The 22,891-nt window shown below is 37.7% G+C and overlaps 1 long non-coding RNA gene, 1 other non-coding gene and 1 pseudogene across 2 annotated transcripts in view; all 3 read left to right on the top strand.

The window, feature by feature from the left end:
• The window catches only part of LOC121044315 (uncharacterized), a 48,837-nt gene that overhangs the window by 23,798 nt on the left and 2,148 nt on the right, over positions 1 to 22,891 (top strand). The window contains exon 2 of the long non-coding RNA XR_005797247.1: positions 10,242 to 10,343. This is a non-coding gene — a long non-coding RNA (uncharacterized LOC121044315). The remainder of the gene's footprint in view (positions 1 to 10,241; positions 10,344 to 22,891) is intronic.
• On the top strand, positions 19,782 to 19,938 carry LOC121044645 (U1 spliceosomal RNA). Its single transcript, XR_005797407.1, has one exon. It is a non-coding gene; the product is annotated as a U1 spliceosomal RNA (small nuclear RNA).
• LOC121044313 (60S ribosomal protein L5-like) lies at positions 20,032 to 21,159 on the top strand (annotated as a pseudogene).

Here is a 22,891-nt window from a genome sequence, read left to right as displayed (position 1 = left end):
GCTCCATGTGGTCAAGAAGGCATAAGAAAACAGCACAATGAGTGAAGTGGAGGATTAAAAAAAGGACCAAACTGGAACTTTTTGAAATGAAAAAGTATCTGGAATAAGAAATCACTAAATGGGATTAACAGGAGATTAAATTGAAGACTACCATCCAGAATGAAACAAAAACAGAAGAGGCGTGTAAAGGGAATAAATAGCATCAGTGATCCATGGGATAATAATAAGCAGTTTAACATAGGTGTAATTTGAGTCTCAGAAAAAGGGGGTGGGGGGTGGGAGGGGAAAGGGACAGAAAAAGTGCTCGAAGAAATAATATTCAAAAATTTTCCAAGTTTCTTAAAAACTGGAAATGCACAGGTGCAAGAAAAAATGAACAAAGATTAAGCATGGAGAAGCTACAAGGCACATCATAATTGCTGAATGCCACTTACCAGGACAGAATATTTTTCATTCACTTGAATTTTTTTTTACTTCAAAGTGAAATTTATAAAATGTGGTTCAAGGACCACCTAGATCAGAATTACCTTGGGTTTTTATTAAAACTGTATGTTCCTAGGCTTCATACCAAAGCCACTGAATTAGAATTCCCTTGAGGATGGCCCAGGAATCTCAACTCTTAGCCCTCTTTCCACATGAATTTGTACATTGAAGTTTGAGTACTACTGAAGTGATAATAAAATCTATACAGTTGGGAGAGTGTGGTAAAATTAATGTCACTCTGTCAGATATTAGAAATCTTTAATATCAGCTGTTTTCAGACAAAAGAAGTTACTTATAACAGTGTAAGTTACTGATGCGATTAAATCTGATTTTCTGTCAAAGGAGGCAGAAAACAGCAAGGATTAGTCATATAGATTTTAATTTTAATTTATTACATAGCTTCCCAGAAAAGGGGCTGCAGGATACTGCATTCAGAATAGAGGATACTTTTGAGTAGAGTCTAGAAGGGTAAGACTGCCAGTTTCATTTAGATGTTTTCTACAGAACAGTTTCAAACTGATACTTAGGAAAGACACTTGCTTCTTGGATCAATTACTTATTTTCTCTGTGCCTGTTTCATAGTTTGTAAAATGGAAACAGTAAGTTTTCTTTTATTGTGAAATAGGATCACATGCTGTGTTAAGCAACCAATTTGCATATGCTGAGTATTTGATCAGTGTTAGTTATTATTTCCTCTAATAGACATTCTCATTGAGAATTTGTGATTTACTCGACACTGGAAGTGGGAGTAAAAACCAGTCTAGCAGACTGGTTTAAAAGTAATTTGACTGGTTCTGTACAGGTTTAATTAGGTTCAGTTGGAAAGGTTAAATTACAGGCTGCTCTAAGAAAGTTAAAAGGGAAGCCCTGGGAGCAGCCAAGTTATGCTTGATCAAACTAATTGAAAAGCATGACATTGAGCTTGTTACCTCCATAACAATTTTATTCCCACTGGGTTAAAACAGCATCTTCATATCAGATTTGGGACAGTGTAGCTGTGAAGGAAGGAGAAGAGAAAGGGAAATAAAACTTCCGCCAATTGGACAGAGACAATGGAGCAGCAGCAGTGAGACACTGTCAAGACCTGGGGACCATGTTTTCTCAAAGAGAGAGGCTGAACAGTTCACTTGGGGATTGTACTCACAACCATAGTCTAAGCACCAGCTGCTAAGCAATGGAACTCAAATACCTGCATATTCTTAATTAAAGGTGTAAAGAAAGTAACATTAGAAAAGAAATAACAGATTCTTAGCCTTTCATTAATGTATTTGCGCATTATTGAGTAGTCCCTATGTGCTAAGTTTTTTGCTTTCAATAAATGCGAAAGGCACATGCTCTCTCTCTTGCTTCTTGGAGCAGTTAGCCTAGAAAGCAACAAGATAATTTAAGGAAGGATAGGCTCACCTCCCAAAAAATTACACTGTAATGTATATTGCTCACAGGAGAAGAGTTGTCCTTGGAACACTCAGAGGCAGCTGGAACCTGCCCAGAAGGCTCCACGAGAGTCTTCTCTGCCCTCAGAGGGAGAATGAGAAGGTAGAGGACCAGGATAACTCTAGGGCTGACATCCGGCCGTAGAAAGAGACATTACCTCAAGAGGAGGGCTGGCTCAAAGTCGTGGGCCTCAGATTTTGTTGTGTTTTCTATGGTAACTCATGAATGGTATTGAATAAAGTCTGTGTAAACATGTACTTCAAGTGAATACATAGAATCTAACTTAGCCATCTAATAAAACAATCCTACCTGATTCCTTTAAAAACTGTGATTGGGTGCTGCAGCTCCAGAGTCTGACAGACCTGCCTTTGGATCCTCACTTACGCAGGAATAAAATTTGGTTTAACTATTTAAGCTTCTTTCCCCTTTTTGTGTGAAATAGGAATGATGATAAAAAAAGTTGTTCATAGTTCATGAAGAGAAATATGTTGAAACTGCTTGTGCAATGCTTAATGCATAGTAATTTCTCAGTAAATGTTTGCTATTATTAAACTACATCCCAACAGCCATTCTTAAAGAGAAGGAAGGAAAGAAGGAAAGAGGGAGGCATGGAAGGAGAAAAGGAGGGAAGGAGGAAAGAAGGGACAAAAGAAAGGAAAGTAGGAAGAATGAAAGAAAACCAGTCAGTACACTAGGTGTCAGCATTGTGCTGCAAATAGTCATGTACACAAAATGCCTATTCTGATTTTATTTACAGGGTGTCCAGGTTGAACTGGCTTGGAATAGAAAGGTACTTAAGCAGATCTGGGAAATTCAGAATCCTAAAACTGCAGAAGAGGGATATAACAATGTTCTGGCCTAGGCCACTATGCATCAATTATTTTTCAAACTGGCAAGCCGTTGAAAATAAGAGCTGCCCATCTCATTGGACTCCTGCTATCTGCATAAACTCAGTGTATCAGAAATTAATAACAAGCTCTTCTTTGTCTATTATGCTAGCGTTTTTATCATCTTAGGCTTTAAGTCTTGACATCCTCAAGGAACTTGTGATTGAATCATACCTTTACTACTTCTTAGCCATATGGATAATGATAACTTTTATTTACTACACAGGGACATCAGAATGATATCTGAAAAATAAATGTATTTAAAATAGACTTACTGAAATGTAAGCCCTAATTATAATTCTATGTATTTAGCAACAGTAAGAAACAAAAGTAGAGATGGGGGAAGAATTGACCCAGGATTGTTTTTTTAAATTGAGATATAATAATTGACATACAACATTGTGTAAGTTTAAGGTGTACAATGTGATGATTTGAGACATTTATATACTGCAATATGATTACCACCATGGCCTTAGCTAACATCTCTAGCATGTCACATAAGTATAATTCCTTCCTTTCCTCCCTCCCTCCCTCCCTCCCTCCCTCCCTCCCTCCCTCCTCTCTTTCTTTCTTTCTTTCTTTCTTTCTTTCTTTCTTTCTCTTTCTTTTTCTTGCTTTTGCTTTCTTTTTGTGATGAGAACATTTAAGATCTAGTCTCTTAGCAACTTTTTTTTTTTTTTAATTTAAATTCAAGTTAGTTAACATACAGTGTGGTCTTGGCTTCAGGAGTAGAACCCAGTGATTCATCTCATAACGTATGACACCTAGTGCTCATCCCAAAAGGTGCCTTCCTTAATGCCCATCACCCATTTAACCCATTCCCTCCACCCACCACCCTTCCAGAAACCCTTAGTTTGTTCTCTGTATTTAAGAATCTCTTATGGTTTGCCTCTCTCTGTGTTTTTATCTTGTTTTTCCTTCCCTTCCCCTATGCTCATCTATTATGTTTTTCAGATTCCACATATGAGTGAAATCATATGATGTCTTTCTCTGACTGACTTATTTCGCTTAGCATAATAACCTCTAGTTCCATCCACTTAGTTGCAGATGGCAAGATTTCATTCTTTTTCATCACCAACTAGTTTCCATTATGTGTGTGTGTGTGTGTGTGTGTGTGTGTGTGTGTGTGTGTGTGTGTATCACATCTTTATTCATTCATCAGTCAAGGAACATATGAGCTCTTTCCTTAATCTGGCTATTGATAGTGCTGTGAACATTGGGGTGCATGTGCCCCTTCGAAACAGCATACCTGTATCCCTTACACAAATATTTAGGAGTGCAGTTGCTGGGTTGCAGGGTAGTTCTATTTTTAATTTTTTTTGAGGAACCTCCATACTGTTTTCCAGAGTGGCTGCACCAGTTTGCATTCCCATCAGTAGTGCAAGAGGGCTCCCCTTTCTCTTGACCCTCACCAACACCTGTTGTTTCTTGATGTTAATTTTAGCCATTCTGACAGGTTTGGGATAGTATCTTATTGTGGGGTTTTTTTCTTTTTTTTTTTTTTTCTTAAAAAAAATTTTTTTTTTTTTTTAACGTTTATTTATTTTTGGGACAGAGAGAGACAGAGCATGAACGGGGGAGGGGCAGAGAGAGAGGGAGACACAGAAGCGGAAACAGGCTCCAGGCTCTGAGCCATCAGCCCAGAGCCCGACGCGGGGCTCGAACTCACGGACCGCAAGATCGTGACCTGGCTGAAGTCGGACACTTAACCGACTGCGCCACCCAGGCGCCCCCTCTCATTGTGGTTTTGATTTGCATTTCCCTGATGATGAGTGATGGTGAGCTTTTTCTCATGTGTGTGTTAGCCATCTGGATATTTTCTTTGGAAAAGTGTCTGTTCCTGTCTTTTACCCATTTCTTCACTGGATTATTTGTTTTTTGGGTGTTGGGTGTGATTAAGTTCTTTTTTTTTAATTTATTTTTATTTTTTAATTAAAAATTTTTAAAAAAAAATTTTTTTTTTTTTAACATTTATTTATTTTTGAGACAGAGAGAGACAGAGCATGAATGGGGGGAGGGCCAGAGAGAGAGGGAGACACAGAATCTGAAGCAGGCTCCAGGCTCTGAGCTGTCGGCACAGAGCCTGATGCGGGGCTCGAACTCATGGACCGTGAGATCGTGACCTGAGCGAAGTCGGACGCTCAACCGACTGAGCCACCCAGGCGCCCCTAAAAATTTTTTTTTAAATTTACATCCAAATTAGTTAGCATATAGTGCAACAATAGTTTCAGGAGTAGACTCCTTAGTGCCTCTTACCGTTTAGCCCATCCTCCCTCCCACAACCCCTCCAGGAACCCTCTGTTTGTTCTCCATATTTAAGAGTCTCCTGTATTTTGTCCCCCTCCCTGTTTTTATATAATTTTTGTTTCCCTTCCCTTACGTTCCTCTGTTTCATCTCTTAAAGTCCTCATATGAGTGAAATCATATGATATTTGTCTTTCTTTGACTGACTAATTTTGCTTAGCATAATACCCTCCAGTTCCATCCACATAGTTGCAAAGGGTAAGATTTCATTCTTTTTGATTGCTGAGTAATACTCCATTGTATATATATACTACATTTTCTTTATCCATTCATCCATTGATGGACATTTGGGCTCTTTCCATACTTTGGCTATTGTTGATAGTGCTGTTATAAACATGGGGGTGCATGTGTCCCTTTGAAACAGCACACCTGTATCCCATGGATAAATGCCTAGTACTGCCATTGCTGGGTCGTAGGGTGGTTCTATTTTTATCTTTTTGAGGAACCTCCATACTGTTTTTCAGAGTGGCTGCACCAGCTTGCATTCCCAGAGTGTGATAATTTGTTTATAGATTTTGGATACTAACCTTTTTTCCGATATGTCATTTGCAAGTATCTTCTCCATCGACCGCCATTTAGTTTTGTTGATTGTTTCTTTCACTGTGCAGAAGCTTTTTATCTCGATGAGATCCCAGTAGTTCATTTTTGCTTTTATTTTCTTTGCCTTCAGAGATATGTCAAGTAAGAAGTGGCTGCAGCCTAGGTCAAAGAGGTTTTTGTCCATTTTCTCCTGTAGGATTTTGATGGTTTCCCCTCTCTCACATTTAGGTCTTTCATCCATTTTGAATTTATTTTTGTGTATGGTGTAGGAAAGTGGTCCAGGTTCATTCTTCTGCATGTCGCTCTCCAGTTCTCCCAGCACCATTTGTTGAAAAGACTGTCTTTTTTCACTGGATACTCTTTCCTGATTTGTTAAAGATTAGTTGGCCATGTATTTGTGAGTCCATTTCTGGGTTCTCTATTCTATTCCATTGATCTATGTCTGTTTTTGTGCCAGTACCACACTGTCTTGATTATACAGCTTTGGTAAAATATCTGCTTGCTGAAAACTATAGAAAACTAATGAAAGAATTTGAAGAGACACACGAAAACATGGAAAAACATTCCATGCTCATGCGTTGGAAGAACAAATATTGTTAAAATGTCAATGCTACCCAAAGGAATCTATGCATTCAATGCAATCTCTATCAAAATGACACCAACGTTTTTCACAGAGCTACAACAAACAACCCTAAAATTTGTATGGAACCAGAAAAGACCCTGAATAGCCAAAGTAATGTTGAAAAAGAAAACCAAAGCTGGAGGCATCACAATTCTGGACTTCAGGCCGTAGTCTCTTAGCAACTTTGAAGAATATAGTACGGTATTGTTGACTATAATCACAATGCTATGCTTTCGATCTCCAGAACTTAATCCTCTTCTAACTGCCAATTTGTATCCTTTGACCAACATATCCCCAATTCCCCTACTCCACAGCCACTGTCAACTACCAGTCTATTCTGTTTCTGCAAGTTTGGGATTTCTTTACATTTCACATGTAAGTGATACCTTATAGTATTTGCCTTTCTCTGTTTGACTTACCTCATTTAGCTTTATGCACTCAAGGTCCATCCATGTTGTAGCAAATGACAGCATTTCCTTCCTCTTTATGTGAATGATGTGTGTGTGTGTGTGTGTGTGTGTGTGTGTGTGTGTGTGTGTATAATCACATTTAAAAAAAATCCATTCATCCATGAATGGACCTTAAGTTGTTTCTATATCTTGGATATTTTGAATAATGCTACAGTGAACATGGGTGTGCAGATATCTTTTCAATATCCAGTTTTTTCCCCCCTTTTGATATATACCCAGAAGTGAGATGGCTGAGTCATAACGGCAGTTCTGTTTTTTAATTTCCTGAGGAACCTCTGTACTGTTTCTGTAGTGATTGCATCAGTTAATATTCCCATCAACAGTACACAAATGTTCTCTCCTCTCCACATCCTCACCAACACTTGTTATTTCTTGTCTTTTTGGTGATATCCATTCTAACAGATGTGAGGTGATAGCTCATTGTAGTTCTGATGTGCATTTCCCTAATGATTACCGATGCTGAGCATCTTTTCATATATCTGTTGGCCATTTGTATGTTTTTTTTTTTTTTGGAGAATGTCTATTCAGTTCCTCTGCCCATTTTTTAATTGGATTGTTTTGTGTTACTGAGTTATAGAAGTTCTGGATGTTAAACTCTTATCTGATACATGGTTTGTAGAACTTTTCTCTCATTCTGTAGGTTGCTTTTTTCATTTTATTATTTCTTTTGCAATATAGAAGCTTGATTATAGAGTATGGTTTGGAGTGCTGTGGAATTTAGTTTCCTAGTATTTTGTTCAGTATTTTTTCCGTCTGTGTTGATCAGGCTTATTGGCCTGTGGTTTTCTTACAGTGTCTTCTTCTGGCTTTAATGTAAGGGTAATGCTGGCCTCATAAAATGAATTTGGGACTGCTCTCTGTTTCAGTTTTTTTTTTTTAAGTGTTTGGGGAGAATTGACATTAATTCTTCCTTAACTGTTTGGTAGATTCACCAGTGAAATCATCAGCTTTTGGGCTTTTCTCTGATGGGAAGTTTTTTGTTACCAATTGATCTTCCTTGCTCATTGTGGTCTGTGTGGATTTTCTTTTCTTCATGATTCAGTCTTGGTAGGTTGTATATTTCTAGGAATTTATCCATTTCTTCTAGGTTATCCCATTTGTTGGCATATAATTGTTCATAGTAGTCCTCTACTATCCTATGTATTTCTGTGGTATCAGTTGTCAATTTTGTTTATATTTTTTTAAAAAAGCAGTTTTTAGTTGATCTTTTCTACTGTTTCTCTCATCTCTATTTTATTTATTTCTGGTTTGATCTTTGTTATTTACTTCTGCTAACTTTGGGCTTATTTTTAGTTCTAGTCCCTTGAAGTAAGAAGTTTGATTGTTTATTTGGAATATTTGTTTTTCTTAATATATGCATTTGTCACTATAAATTTCTCTCTAAGAAATGCTTTTGCAGCATTCCATAGTTTTTCTTATGTTGTAGTTCCATTTTCATTTGTTTGAAGATATTTTGATTTACTTTTTGATTTCTTCTTTGACCCGAGTGTGTTATTTACTTTCTGTATGTTTGTAAATTTTCTAGCTTTCCTCTTGTTGATTTGTAGTTTCAAAGCATTGTGGTTGGAATAGATGCTTGATATGTTTTAATTCTTAAATTTGCTTAGATTTGCTTTGTGGCCTATCATATAATCTATTCTGGAGAATATTCTATGTGCAGTGAGGAAGAATAGGTATTCTGTTGCTGTTGGATGGAATATCTGTTTATGCCTGTCAGGTTCATTTGGTCTAAAGTATGGCTCATGTCCATTTCCTTGTTGATTTTCCTGTCTGGATGATCTATACATTGCTGAAAGTGGAGTATTGAAGTCTTGTATTATTATTGTTTTCTTTTTCTCCCTTCACATCTCTTAGTGTTTGCTCAATATATTTAAGTGTTCTGACATTAGGTGCATATATGTACAATTGTTACATATTCTAGATGAGTTCATCCTTTTATCATACCTTATTTGTCTCTTGTTACCATTTTTGACTTAAAGTCTATTTTGTCAGATATAAATACATCTATCTCTGCTTTCTTTTGGTTTCCACTTGCATGGAATATCTTTTCCCATCCCTTTGAACCTATGTGTGTCCTTAAAGCTGAAGTGAGTCTCTTGTAAACAGCATATAGTTGGGTCTTGTTTTTCTTTTCTTTTCTTTCTTTTTTTTTTTTTTTCAGCCCACCAGCCTTTGCTTTTTTAAAAAATGTTTGTTTATTTTGGAGAGAGGAAGAGAGTGCGTGTATGTGCACACGTGAGTTAGGGAGGAGCAGAGAGAGAGGCAGACACAGGATTAGAAGTGGGCTTTCTGCTGACAGCAAAGAGCCTGATGTGGGGTTTGAACTCACAAACCATGAGATCATGACCTGAGCTGAAGTGGGATGCTTAACTGACTGAGCCACCCAGGTGCTCCAGCCTTTGCCTTTTGATTGGATAATTCATTCCATTTACATTTATTGTAATTGATATGTAAGTACTTACTAATTCCATCTTAATAATTGCTTATTAATTGCTTATTAATTAATGGCTGTTTTGTAGCTCATTGTTCCTTTGTTTTCCTCTTTTGCTGACTATCTTTGTGAATTAGTGATTTTCCATGGTGGTATGCTCTAACTCCCTTGTCTTTATCTTTTGTGAATCTATTATAGGTTTTTACTTTTTGGTTACCATGAGGTTTACATAAAACATAGAACAGTTCATTTTATGCCAATGGCAACTTAACTTCAATCTCATACTCAAACTTGACCCTTTTCCTCCCCTACTTTTATGTTTTTGAAGTCACAGTTTACTTATTTTTGTATTATACATTTATTAACAAGCTATAGTAGCCATAGTTATTTTTACTGATGTTTTCCTTTAATCTTTTTTTTTTTAAAGATTTTTTAAAATGTTTATTCCTTTATTGAGAGAGGGTGTGGGAGGGGCAGAGAGAGAGGGAGACAAAGAATTTGAAACAGACTCCAGGCTCCAAACTGTCAGCACAGAGCCTGACGCAGGGCTCGAACTCATGGACTGTGAGATCATGACCTGAGCTGAAGTCGGAGCTTAAATGACTGAGCCACCCAGGTGCCCCTCCTTTAATCTTTATGCCATAGTTAAGTTGCATTTAGGAAAGTCTTTATTTCTCTTTCGTTTCTGAAAAATAATTTTAGAGGATAGAGTATTCTTGGTTGACTGTTTTTTTTCTTTAAGCACTCTGATTATTATTCCACTCTCTCTTGGCCTGTACAGTTTCAGCTGTGAAATTTGCTGATAGCCTAATCGAGGTTCCTATAGCTTAATATCTATTTTTCTCTTGCTGCTTTTAGAATTCTCTCTCTGATTTTGGTTTTTGACAGTTTCATTGTAATGTGTTTAGAGAAGACTGTTTGGAATTGAAATGGGGTGGTCTATTAGAAAGAAAGGAAGGAAGAAAGCTCTTCATTCAGCCATCTGTAACCTTTAATAATGAGATAAGTTTCTGGCAGCAGAGGAAATGGGAAGGACTTCTTTCTCATCATTAATCCTCTTCCTTTCCTAGCCAGTGATCTCAGAGCTCCAGAGGAAATGAAAAACACTTCTTACTCTCAAAAAGGCAAGGTATCCTTAGATCATCCAATTACATGGCACAAGACTGGAATCAGTAAGTAGCTGAAATAAATCAAGATGTAAGGTTTAAAGTTGTTACCCCCCTAATAGAAAATTATTTTGTTCAGAACTTTCACTCCTTCTGTAAATCTTTTACAGTAAGAGTAGAAGTGGCAGAGATTACACAATAATATAAGAAATTAGACTGGCCTGAGCTCTGGCTCTTCGAATCTAGTGATTAAACAACTTTGTTCTTAATATTTTCATTTGTAACTGACTTAAGATGTTATTTTGATTTGTGATTGCTCTGGAGAAGGAAACATAATTTTGAAACATTTAACTTTCTGAAGACCTAAAAATTAGTTAACTAACAAGTTCTTGATATGGCAAAAAAAAAAAAAAAAAGTTCTCAAAATAGTCAAGTATGAGTGGCTTTTACATTTCCTAGTCGTTGCTTCTATATTAGGGCTTAAATATGAGTGATATGGCTAATTTCTTCCTGATCTTTTGAGTTAGGATTCTTTGGCATTTTGTAAACAATCTACAGCCATGTAAATGTCATTTAATAATCTCCTCACTGTAGGAAAAGCATCTCATTTATGTAGCACTCTTTTTAAAACAAAAAAAATTTTAAATGTTTTTATTTATTTTTGAGACAGAGAGAGACAGAGAGTGAGCAGGGGAGGGGCAGAGATAGAGGGAAACACAGAATCTGAAGTAGGCTCCAGGCTCTGAGCTGTCAGCACAGAGCCTGACGCAGGGCTCGAGCTCACAGACTGTGAGATCATGACCTGAGCTGAAGTCGGATGCTTAACCGACTGAACCACCCAGAAGCCCCATCATTTATGTAGCACTCTACAAAGTATTTTCACATAATCATTTGACTTTTTACATCTATGTGAACTAGATGGGAACTATATTGCCATACACCAAAACAAAGTTAATTCAATAAGTATTTATTTACTTAGTTTTAAGTGTACAAGGTGGTGATACAATACTTCCATATAACACCCAGGGATCATCACAACAAGTGTGCTCCATAATCCACGTCAGTTTGTTTTCTATAATTAAGACCCAGTGTGAGATCTGAAACCATAAAAATCCTAGAGGAGAACACAGGCAGAAACTTCTTTGACATTGGCTATAGCAACTTCTTTCTAGATATAACTCCTGAGGCAAGGGAAACAAAAGCAAAAATAAACTATTGGGACTTCATCAGAATAGAAAGCTTCTGCATAGCAAAGGAAACCATCAACAAAACTTAAAGGCAACTCATGGAATGGGAGAAGATATTTGCAAATGACCTACCTGATAAGGGGTTAGTATCCAAAATATGTAAAGAACTTACAAAACTCAACACCCCAAAAAACAAATAATCCAGTGAAGAAATGGGCAGAAGACATACAGATAGTGAGCAGACACATGAAAAGATGCTCAGGGTCAGTGATCATCAGGGAAATGCAAATCAAAAGTACAATGAGATGTGACCTCACACCTGTCAGAATGCCTAAAATCAACAACACAAGAAACAAAAGTGTTGGCAAGGATGTAGACAAAGGGGAACCCTCTTGGCACCATTGATGGGAATGTAATCTGGTATAGCCACTGTGGAAAACAGTATGAAGGTTTCTCAAAAAGTTAAAAATAGAATTACCCTACAACCTAGCATTTGTACTATTGGTTACCCAAAGAAAACAAAAATTCCAATTCAAGGGGATACATGAACCCCGAGATTGATAGCAGCATTATCAACAATAGCCAAAATATGGAAACAGCCCAAGTGTCCATCGACTGATGAATGGATAAAGAAGATGTGGTATATATATTTTATATACATACAATGGAATATTACTTAGCTATAAAAAGAATGAACCCTTGCCATTTGCAATGACATGGATGGAGCTGGAGTATTATGCTAAGGGAAATAAGTCAGAGAAAGACAAATACCATATGATCTCACTCATACGGGATTTAAAAAACAATTGAGAAAAAGGAAAAGAAGGAGGCATACCAAGAAACAACAAGTATTGAGGAATGCTCTACTCTGACAGACATTGGTGATACATAGTGAATGTGGAGTTTCTGTACTAGTGGGGAGAGGCAGACAACAAACAAACATAGGTGTATGTCATTCCCTTACAGAAAAGTTGAGTAGGGTACAAAGGACAGGGAACATGGAAGATGTCCATGAATGCTGCTCTATTTAGAATGATCAGGAAAAACTTCTCTGATGATGTGACATTTGGGATTCCAGAGGAAGAATATTCCAGGCAGAGGAAACAGGACATAGAAAGGCCTGAAGAAGGGAATGCTTCTTGATGTGTTCAAGAATTGAATAGAAAGAATGGTAGGAGAGATGGGACTAGAGGGAAGTGAACAAAAGAAGAATGGTCAAAGACAAAGTCAGATGAAATTCGTAAAAAGGCTGTAAGATTAACTGAGTTACTCTTGATTATTCAATAAGTGACAGAATTGAGTTCAAACCCAGGTCCCCTGACTCCAGATCCTGTGCTTATGTACTGTGTTACTTCAGAGACATAACCAGTCTCTGCTTAGTAGTAGCTGCTCTATTAATGCTTCTTCGGCGGATTCAATGCATCTAGGGAACTGAAAAGCAGTGTCAGAAAGATAATATTAGGGGTGCCTGGGTGGCTCAGGTCATGATCTCATGGTTCATGAGTTCCAGCCCCGTGTTGGGCTCTGTGCAAACAGCTCAGAAGCCTGGAGCCTGCTTTGGATTCTGTGTCTCCCTCTCTCTATGTCCCTCCCCCACTCATGCTCTGTCTCTCTCTCTCTCAAAAATAAAAAAACATTAAAAAAAAAAGAAGGATAATATTAATCTGCATGATCTCTTTTTGGGCTGCTATCATGTGGTGGCATTTATGAAAATCTTCTTGGCCAAGGACAAGACTAGACTCTACTGCTCAACTAAATAGGCAACTAAGACTACTTCCCACTACTTCTCTTGTGGTTTAAAATTTCCCCCTTGAAATATTTCATTCAGCTGTCCTTAACTCTTTTTTTAAAATTTATTTATTTTGTGAGAGAGAGAGAGAGAGAGAGCACACACACATGAGTGGGGGAGGGGCAGAGAGAGAGAGGGAGAGAGAGAATCGCAAGCAGGTTCCACGCTGTCAGCATGGAGGCTGACATAGGGCTCCATCCCATCAACCATGAGATCTTGACCTGAGCCGAAATCCAGAGTTGGACGCTTAACCAGCTGAGCCACCCAGATGCCCCAGCTGTCCTTAATTTTGAATATCGAGGCAAGTTCTAACAGCAGAGGAAATGGGAAATAGAGTAAATATTAACAACTGGAAAGAAATTGCATGAGATCATTGGACTGTGTGTGAAGTGCATGTATAAATATAAACAGAAACATATATTCTTACATATACATATATGCACATATATAAACCCCTCCATGGGAAACATTTAAACATTATTTTTGTTTTTTATTTTTAATTAAAAAATTTTTAATTCTAGTATAATTAATGTACAGTATTAGTTTCAAGTGTACAGTTCTGCACATTACATTCATTAATTCTATACATTACTCAGTGTTCATCACAATAGGTCTACTCTTAATCCTCATCACCTATTTCACCCATCTCCCCCCACCTCCCCTCTGGTAACCATTAGTTTGTTCTCTGTAGTTAAGAGTCTGTATTTTGTGTCTTTTTCAATTTGTTCACTTATTTTGTTCCTTAAATTCCATATATAAGTGAAATCATATGGTATTTGTCTTTCTCTGACTTATTTCACTTAGCATTATACTCTCTAGATCTATCCATGTTGCATCCATGCAAATGGCAAGAATGAATTTCATTTTTTTTTATGACTGTAATATTCCAGTATGTGTGTTTATGTTACCACATCTTCTTTATCCATTCATCTCTCGATGGATGTTTGGATTGCTTCCACAATTTGGCTATTTATGCTGCAGGAAACGGGTATGTATATCTTTTCAAATTAGTGTTTTCCTATTCTTTGGGTGAGTACTCAGTTGTGGAATTACTGGATTATATGTTAATTCTACTTTTAATTTTTTGAGGAAACTCCATACTATTTTCCACAATGGCTGCACCAGTTTGCATTCCTCCCATGGGAAACTTTTATTGATAATGTTAGTGGTAGAAGTAGATATAAATTATGATAAAGGTGATAACATCAGGGGTGCCTGGGTGGCTCAGTCAGTTAAGCACCCGTTTCTTCATTTTTGGTTTAGGTCATGATCTTGTGGTTTATGAGTGTGAGCCTTGTGCCAGTCTCTGCACTAACAGTGTGGAGTCTGCTTGAGATTCTCTCTCTCTCTCTCTCTCTCTCTCTCTCTCTCTCTCTCTCTCTCCCCCCCTCTCCCTGTCCCTCTCCCTCTCCCCCTCCCGCTGACCCTACCCCACTCATGCTTGCTGTCTCTCTCTCAAAATAAATAAATTTAAAAAAAATTTTTAAAGATGATAACATCACACGATGTCAATTTCAATAGAATCTACTCAATGAGTCCATACTATAATCATGGGTTATAGACCAGTGTGAATTTTAAATATAAATTTTTAATAATAATATAATACCATAATAATATATAAACCATTACAGTATGCAAATATTACCTATTAAATGATGAATTAATACTTGTTTGGATTGAACATTGAGTTAATTCTGTCTTAGCATACTTGTAGAAGACCACGTGTTACTTAATCAATTTAAATGGGAAATCAGGCACCTGGCTGGCTCAGTTGGTGGAGTGTGTGACTCTTGATCTCGGGGGTGGGAGTTTGAGCCCACATTCGTTGTACAAATTACTTAAAAATAAAATCTTAAAAAAATTTAAATAAGAAATCATAAATTATTTTACTTCAGAGATTGCCATGTAGTACCCAGCACAATGGCTTAAACACTGGGTGGAAGACAGCCTAGAGTAGTGGTTGGGAGAACACAGCTGTTAGATTTGAGCTAAGGTAAAACCCATCTTTGCAATTAGTAGCTGTGTGATCACAGACAAGTCTTAAATGTCCTCATCTATAAACTGGTTTAATAATAGCACCCACCATATAGAATAGTGAGACTTAATAAGTTAGTTAATTAACATGTAAGGTGCTTAAAATGATCCTGACACATAGTAAGAACTAAAGTGGTGTTGTACTACTTTTATTAACGTAAAAAATATTTGTTGAAGTTAATCTTTTGCAGATAGGATTGGTTGATTTAAAAATAGGTCAGGTGTGTACTAATATGAAAGCTGTGCTGTTATGATGAGCTCAAGGTTTAGGGAATTGTTTCTCCTTGTCTGACTTGTAGGCATATTTACTCACTAATACCCATTTCTCCATCTCTTCTTTTCTCTCCTAAGTGACAGATATTAAAACTGTCTTCCCATGAGGCGGAAACTTGGAGGTTTCCCTCTTTTACTTAGTGATCATTTTATATTTGTCTTTATACTTGTCTCCCTTCTTTTCTAAAAGGAAGATCTGGAAAGGAAACCTAGCCTGGTTAGTTTAGCAGTGTTTTTTCAAATGTTTTAAAATGTGGGTTGTAAATCAATTTAGTGGGTTTCAGTCAATTAAAAAAATTTTTTTAATGAAAGTGCATCACAGGGAGTAAGATAAGTATTGTTTTATGAAATATCACACACATATATGTGTATACATAAATATATTCCTACATGTGTAACACACATGAAAGATAGTATGTGTAATGATTAAGGGCATAGACTCTGGAGCCATGTTGTGTGTGTTAAAATCCTGGCTTGGCTCTTTGTCTTGTACAAGTTTCTATGTGCCTCAGTTTACTCATCTGGAAAATTAAGGTAATAAAAGTACCTACCTCACAGAATTGTGAGAATTAAGTGAGTTAACATATGTAAAGAGCTTAGAATTTATAAATCCCTTTCTCTCTGTTTACCTATCCATCTATTCACACACACAGATATACACACAGATCTATATATCTACACACATACACACATATGCACATAGTAAGAGCTGTGTAAAAGGTTATCAATAATGTGTGTGTGTGCTTGTCCTGATGTAAAATATGTTTCTTACTGTGAGTTGTGGCCAAAAAAGTTTTAAAGTTACTTGTTTCTCAGGTGGAAGGGTATTGTGAGTGGATTTGGAGTGAGGAGACTCTGGTCCAAGTCAATTCTCTGTCAATCCTCATGTTACCTGGAATGTATCATTTGACTTCTTTGTCATTGTCTTTCTCTTAAAGATGAATGGACTCTCAATTATCTTAAATGGGCCAACAAACACTATAACTCTATGCTTTTATCCTTCTGCCTCTTCCCTTTCTTCCATCTTACTTCTGAGCAAAATGAGAAGTTCTTTATGGATTGTAGCATTATGAGTTTTGACCTTGGCCAGGATGATTGAATGAGGATTAGGTACCTTAGGAAAAAGACATGCAATAGGGACTCTTGACACAAGATAGTGACCAAGTCATCAACTCTTTCCTTTGAGGGGAAGTTGAATGTGGGAAGACAGGCAACATTAGGGATGTCTAGAGAGACATCACAATGGGGGAGGATCAGAGCAGTGTTGTAGTGCCCTACAAATTGTGGTAAGAGGAAAAATGGCCTATAGAATCAATACTGGTGGTGGAATTCTGTGGAGGGGAGGGAACCATCTCAAACTGCCTCTGACCAGCTTGTATGGTTGTGGAAAATCTGCCCCTCAGGACCTTCCCTAGGTGGAAGTGAGATAGAGAGTTACTTGGGGTTGGGGTGAGCCAGGAGAGGAGATGAGACAAAGGGGGGGAGACAAAGGGGGGCCTAGGAATATGAGAAAGAAGAGTTTAAATATAAAAGACAACCAGTGTAACTTTCCTGGAAGCAGGGATAGTTAAGAGCATTTTAAATTAATGGGGATTTCTAATTCTCAATTTTTTGTTGACTGTGTCACACAGGGTTCAACTCCTCTCTATTGTACCATTCATACCCTCATCTTTGAGTCAGTAGTGTTCCAGAAAGAAAGGGGATTAAGGAGGGCCCATCAGCTTGATATAAGGAAGAAAGTGAAATTCAGAATAGATATCAATAATTTAGTGGAAGCAGGAACTCAGTTGAAATGTAGCCCCCACACCTGGGTGGCACAGTCGGTTGAGCTTCTGACTTCGGCTCAGGTCATGATCTCGTGATCTGTGGGTTCAAGCCCCACATCGGGCCCTGTACTGACAGCTCAGAGCTTGGAGCCTGCTTCAGATTCTGCGTCTCCTTCTCTCTCTGCCACTCCCTGACTTGTTCTCTCTCTCTCCCTTCCCCTCCCTCTTTCTCTATCTCAAAAATAAACATTAAAAAAAAAAAAAAAGAAAGAAAGAAATGTGTAGCCCCCACCAGGCACCCAGACATATTAGAAAGGATACCAGTTTTCCCAATATATGTGGAATGAAGGTTTGAGCCAATTTGCTTAAATACTGGAAGACAGGATGAGTTGAGCAAGTGCAAGAGTTGGAGGCTTTCAAGCAGCTGATACATGATATAATACCGTAATTCTCTGTCATTTAGAGTGTTGTTTTCCAAAGAGTATCTCTGAGCACTAGGTTTGTTTCTCCTCACCAATAAGAGTTTCATGAGGAAATAAATTTAGGAAGTGATGGGCACTTCCCACTCCACTCACCTTAAAGATCTGCAGTTTACATCAGCATGTTATAACTCTGGGAAGTTGAGCAGTGAAGGTTCAAGATTACGTAGTTGCCTTCCTTGGAGCCCAAAAGCACCAAAGGAACACAGTCTAGTTTCCAATTACTTGCCAGATTTTTCTATCTTGATTTCAAAAAAGACATTGCCACACAATGTCCCGAAATTTCTCTATGAAGTGAATTTACCCTATTGTCACCATTTTGGTTAATAAGATTACCACCACATGTTATCTCAGAACTCTCAAATATCTTTTATTTTTGACCATTAGCTCTTCTTCACACCTGCCATACACATACAATAGAATTAATTCATTATCAGATCTTGCTGATGCTTGTAAAACACATATATCCCTTGTTACATGCCAGACTTTTTATACTTTTTTAAAACGTTTATTTATTTTTGAGACAGAGAGACAGAGCATGTACGGGGGAGAGTCAGAGAAAGGGAGACACAGAATCTGAAACAGGCTTCAGGCTCTGAGCTGCCAGCACAGAGCCCAACGCGGGGCTTGAACTCACGGACCGCGAGATCATGACCTGAGCTGAACTCGGCCGCTTAACCGACTGAGCCACCCAAGCGCCCCAGACTTTTTATAATTTTAATGTATATTGGTTATTTAAGATACATTGAATCTCAGTAACAGGAAATTGTATTTCCATATACCAAGCAACAAACAATTGGAGTTTGAAATTAAAGTACCATTTATAATAGCATAAAAAATTATCAATCATTTAGGGGTAAATCTGACCAAATATGTGAAAGACCTGTACACTGGAAATTACTAAATATTGCTGACAGAAGTAAAGAAAATTTCAAGAAGTGGAGAGCTATGCCTTGTAAATGGCCTGGAAGGCTCAATATTGTTAAGGTATCAGTACTCTACAAACTGATTTATACATTCAATGCAATACTAATAAGAATCTCAGACTGTTCTGGTTCGAAATTGGTAAGCTGATTGTAACATTCATATGGGAATGCCAAGGACTTAAAATAATTAAAGCAACCTTAAAATAGTAAGAAGAAAGTTGGAGGGGTACACTACTTGATTTTAAACATTATTATTAAGCTGTTGTCACCAACACAATGTGGTATTGGCATGGAAATGGACAGTTACATCAAAGGAACAGAATAGAGAGTTCTGAAATAGACCCATACATTACAAACAATTGATTTTTTTTTTTTTTTATATCAGAGCAAAGGCAATGCAATGGGTAAAGGATAGCCTTTTCAACCAAATAGTGTGGGCATAATTGGATGTCTATTATTTTATTTTTTTAAAGATTTTATTTTTAACTAACTTCTACACCCAATATGGGGCTTGAACCCACAACCCTGAGACCAAGAGTGACGTGCTCCACAAACTGAGCCAGCCAGGCACCCATGGATATTTATATTAAAAACACAAACAAACAAACAAGAAACTTTGATCCATACTGTGCACCATTTATAAAAACGAATTCAAAATGGATCATATGCCTAAATGTAAAACCTAACACTATAAAAATTCTAGAAGAAAACATGGTAGAAAATCTTTGTGAACTTGAATCAGACAATACTTCTTAGAAAAAAATACCAAAATCACTGAATAAAAGGATAAATTGATACATTAGACTTCTTCAAAATCTAAAATTTCTGTTCTTCAGATGACACAGGAGAGCATGAAAAGACAAGGCCACAGACTGGGAGGAAATCTTTGGGAAGCATATATTTACTAACGGACTTGATTCTAGAATATATAAAGAACACTCAAAACTCAATAATAAGAAAACCCAATAAAAATGGACAAAAGATTTGAATAGACTTCACCAAAGAAGATCTACAGATGGCAAGAAATTACATGAAAATATGGCTAATAGAAAACTTACCTGGTAGGGGAGACACCATGATCACAAAGGTAGTTCTCCCAGGGCGAGGCTCATCCATTGCACTCCAGATGTGCTGACCCCTGCGATTTCCCCAAATGACTTATTGGAGAAATGCAAATTAGAAACTATGAGATATCACTACATAGCTCTCAGAATGACTAAAATTAAAAAGATTGACCCCACCAAGTGTTGGAGAGGATGTGGAGAAACTAGAACTCTCACATACTACTGGTAGGAATGTAAAATGTATGAACACTTTGGAAAACAGTTGGGCAGTTACTTAAAAATGTTAAAAATATGGCTGAGCCTGCTGGTCTTTGGCAAGCTGGTGATGCCGGTCTCTGTTGTGCAGGATGGGGTTTGTTAAAGTTATCAAGAATATGGCTTACTTCAAGAGATACCAAGTGAAATTTAGAAGAAGACAAGAAGTTAAAACTGATTACTATGCCCGGAAATGCTTGGTAATTCAGGATAAAAATAAGTACAACACACCTAAATACAGGATATTTCGTGTAAGCAACAGAGACATCATTTGTCAGATTGTTTATGCCCGTATGGAAGGAGACATGATAGTTTGTGCAGCTTATGCTCATGAACTCCCAAAGTATGGTGTGAAGGTTGGCCTGACAAGTTATGTTGCAGCATATTGTACTGGCCTGCTGCTGGCCTGCAGGCTTCTCCATAGGTTTGGTGTGGATAAGATCTATGAAGGCCAAGTAGAAGTGACTAGAGATGACTGCAGTGTGGAAAGTATTGATGATCAACCTGGTGCCTTCACTTGCTATTTGGATGCAGGGCTTGCCAGAAATACTACTGGAGATCTAAAATTTTGGGGGTCCTCAAGGGAGCTGTGGATGGAGGCTTGTCTATTCCTCACAGTACCAAATGATTTCCTGGTTATGATTCAGAAAGCAAGGAATTCAATGCAGAAGGACATCGGAAGCACATCATGGGTCAAAACGTTACAGATTATATGCAGTACCTACGGGAAGAAGATGAGATGCTTACAAGAATCAGATGCTTATAAGAAAGCTCCTGCTGCTATATGAGAGAATCCAGTCTATGAGAAGGAGCCTAAGAAAGAAGTTAAAAAGAAGAGGTGGAATTGTCCCCAAATGTCTCTTGCCCAGAAGAAAGATCAGGTAGCTCAGAAGAAGGCAAACTTCCTTAGAGCTTAGGAGTGGGCTGCTGAGAGCTAATAAACCAAACCACAATTTTCTATGAAGATTTTTTGGATAAAGACAGTAATAAGCTTATTCACCAACCCACAACAACAACAACAACAACAACAACAACAACAACAACAACAACAGCGAAGTTAAGTATACATCTACTACATGACCCAACCATTCCACTCCAAGATTTTTATTTACCCAAGAGAAAAGGATGAGCAACTGAGTGGCTCAGTTGGTTGAGCATCTGACTCTTAATTTCAGCTCAGGTCGTGATCTCAGGGTTCATGAGACTTGGATTCTCTCTCTCTCTCAAATAAATAAACTTAAAAAAATTAAAAAAAAAAAGGAATTATGTCCTTGTAAAGATTTGCACAGAAATGTTTATAACAGCTTTGTAGCCCCTAAGTGATAAGCAACCCAAATTTCCATCAATGGGTAAATGGATAAACACATGGTAGCATATTTATACAATGCCATTGTAGCAACAATAAAAAGGAATGAATTGTGGATACAGTCAACAATAACAGCAGATCAGTTTGTTTGGGGAGGTGTGTAGGGTGTAGGAGCACAGAAAAGTGGGAAAGGAAGGGATTCCAAAGGGACCTGAAGAAATTTGGGGCCCTAATCCATTGTTTACTATCTTGATTGCAGTGATGGTTTCACAAGTATAACCATATGTCAAAATTCAACAAATTACACACTTAAAATATGTGCAGCTTATTTTATCTCAGTTATATCTCAAAACTTTTTTTTTTTAATTTTTTTTTTCAACGTTTATTTATTTTTGGGACAGAGAGAGACAGAGCATGAACGGGGGAGGGGCAGAGAGAGAGAGAGACACAGAATCGGAAACAGGCTCCAGGCTCTGAGCCATCAGCCCAGAGCCCGACGCGGGGCTCGAACTCACGGACCGCGAGATCGTGACCTGGCTGAAGTCGGACGCTTAACCGACTGCGCCACCCAGGCGCCCCTCAAAACTGTTTTTTAAAAACATGGTTCTAACGTGCATTTATTTGAGGTTGTGTGTGGGTAATTCAGGTAGGCATGTCCAGCTTAGGGTTGGAAAAAGGGATGTGTAACTCTGGGGGAAGGTGGGGGAAAAGATTTTAGGAATAAATTGTCCCTCCATCCCTTATCCTCTTTATTCTCTCCCTCCTTTATCTGTCCTCCATAAAGATCTGAGATGGTTAAATATTATTTTTGTGGAGTTGATAGTTGAAGATATGGGAAAGGCTGGTTGCATAAAGGAATGGGTTATTGAGGAAAGAAACGTGAGAAACACTGAGGCATGTTTGAAAGGGATACTGAAGAATAAAAGAAACTAGTATGATCAGAAGAGTGGTGGGCATGTAGGAAAATAATTAGTAAAAGGGAATGGATGAACTATTTCCTTTTTGCTTAGTACTGTCTATTTCTGTGAATGTTGGTCTGTCTTTTTAGGGCTCAGGAACATCTCCAATGGGGTAAAGAACAAACCAAACAATCACAGGGCTATGCTGGTTAATACCCTATTGTTTCTAATGGAGTAGTATGTTGTTTTAAAAAAAAACCCACAAGGCTCCTGGGTTGCTCAGTCAATTAGCTGGCCAAATTCCATTTAGGTCATGATCTCCTGGTTCGTGAGTTCGAGCCCCACATCCATCTCTGTGCTGACAGCTCAGAGCCTGGAGCAGGCTTCAGATTCTGTGTCTCAGTCTCTCTCTGCCCCACCTCTGCTTGCACTCTGTCTCTCAAAAATGAAGAAACATTAAAAAAATATTTTTAAAAACCCCACAAAATGAAACCTCAATAAAACCAGTATTCTTAGGAGATGGGAGTCATTTCACATATAATCCTTTAGCTAGCTCAACAAATATTTGCATGGCCCCAACATCTTCTGGTTTTATTTTATTTTATTTTATTTTATTTTATTTTATTTTATTTTATT

This window comes from Herpailurus yagouaroundi, unplaced genomic scaffold (genome assembly GCF_014898765.1).
Source record: "Herpailurus yagouaroundi ecotype Mexico unplaced genomic scaffold, PumYag 188, whole genome shotgun sequence".
Taxonomy (NCBI): domain Eukaryota; kingdom Metazoa; phylum Chordata; class Mammalia; order Carnivora; family Felidae; genus Herpailurus; species Herpailurus yagouaroundi.
This window is presented reverse-complemented; position numbering and strand designations above follow the sequence as displayed.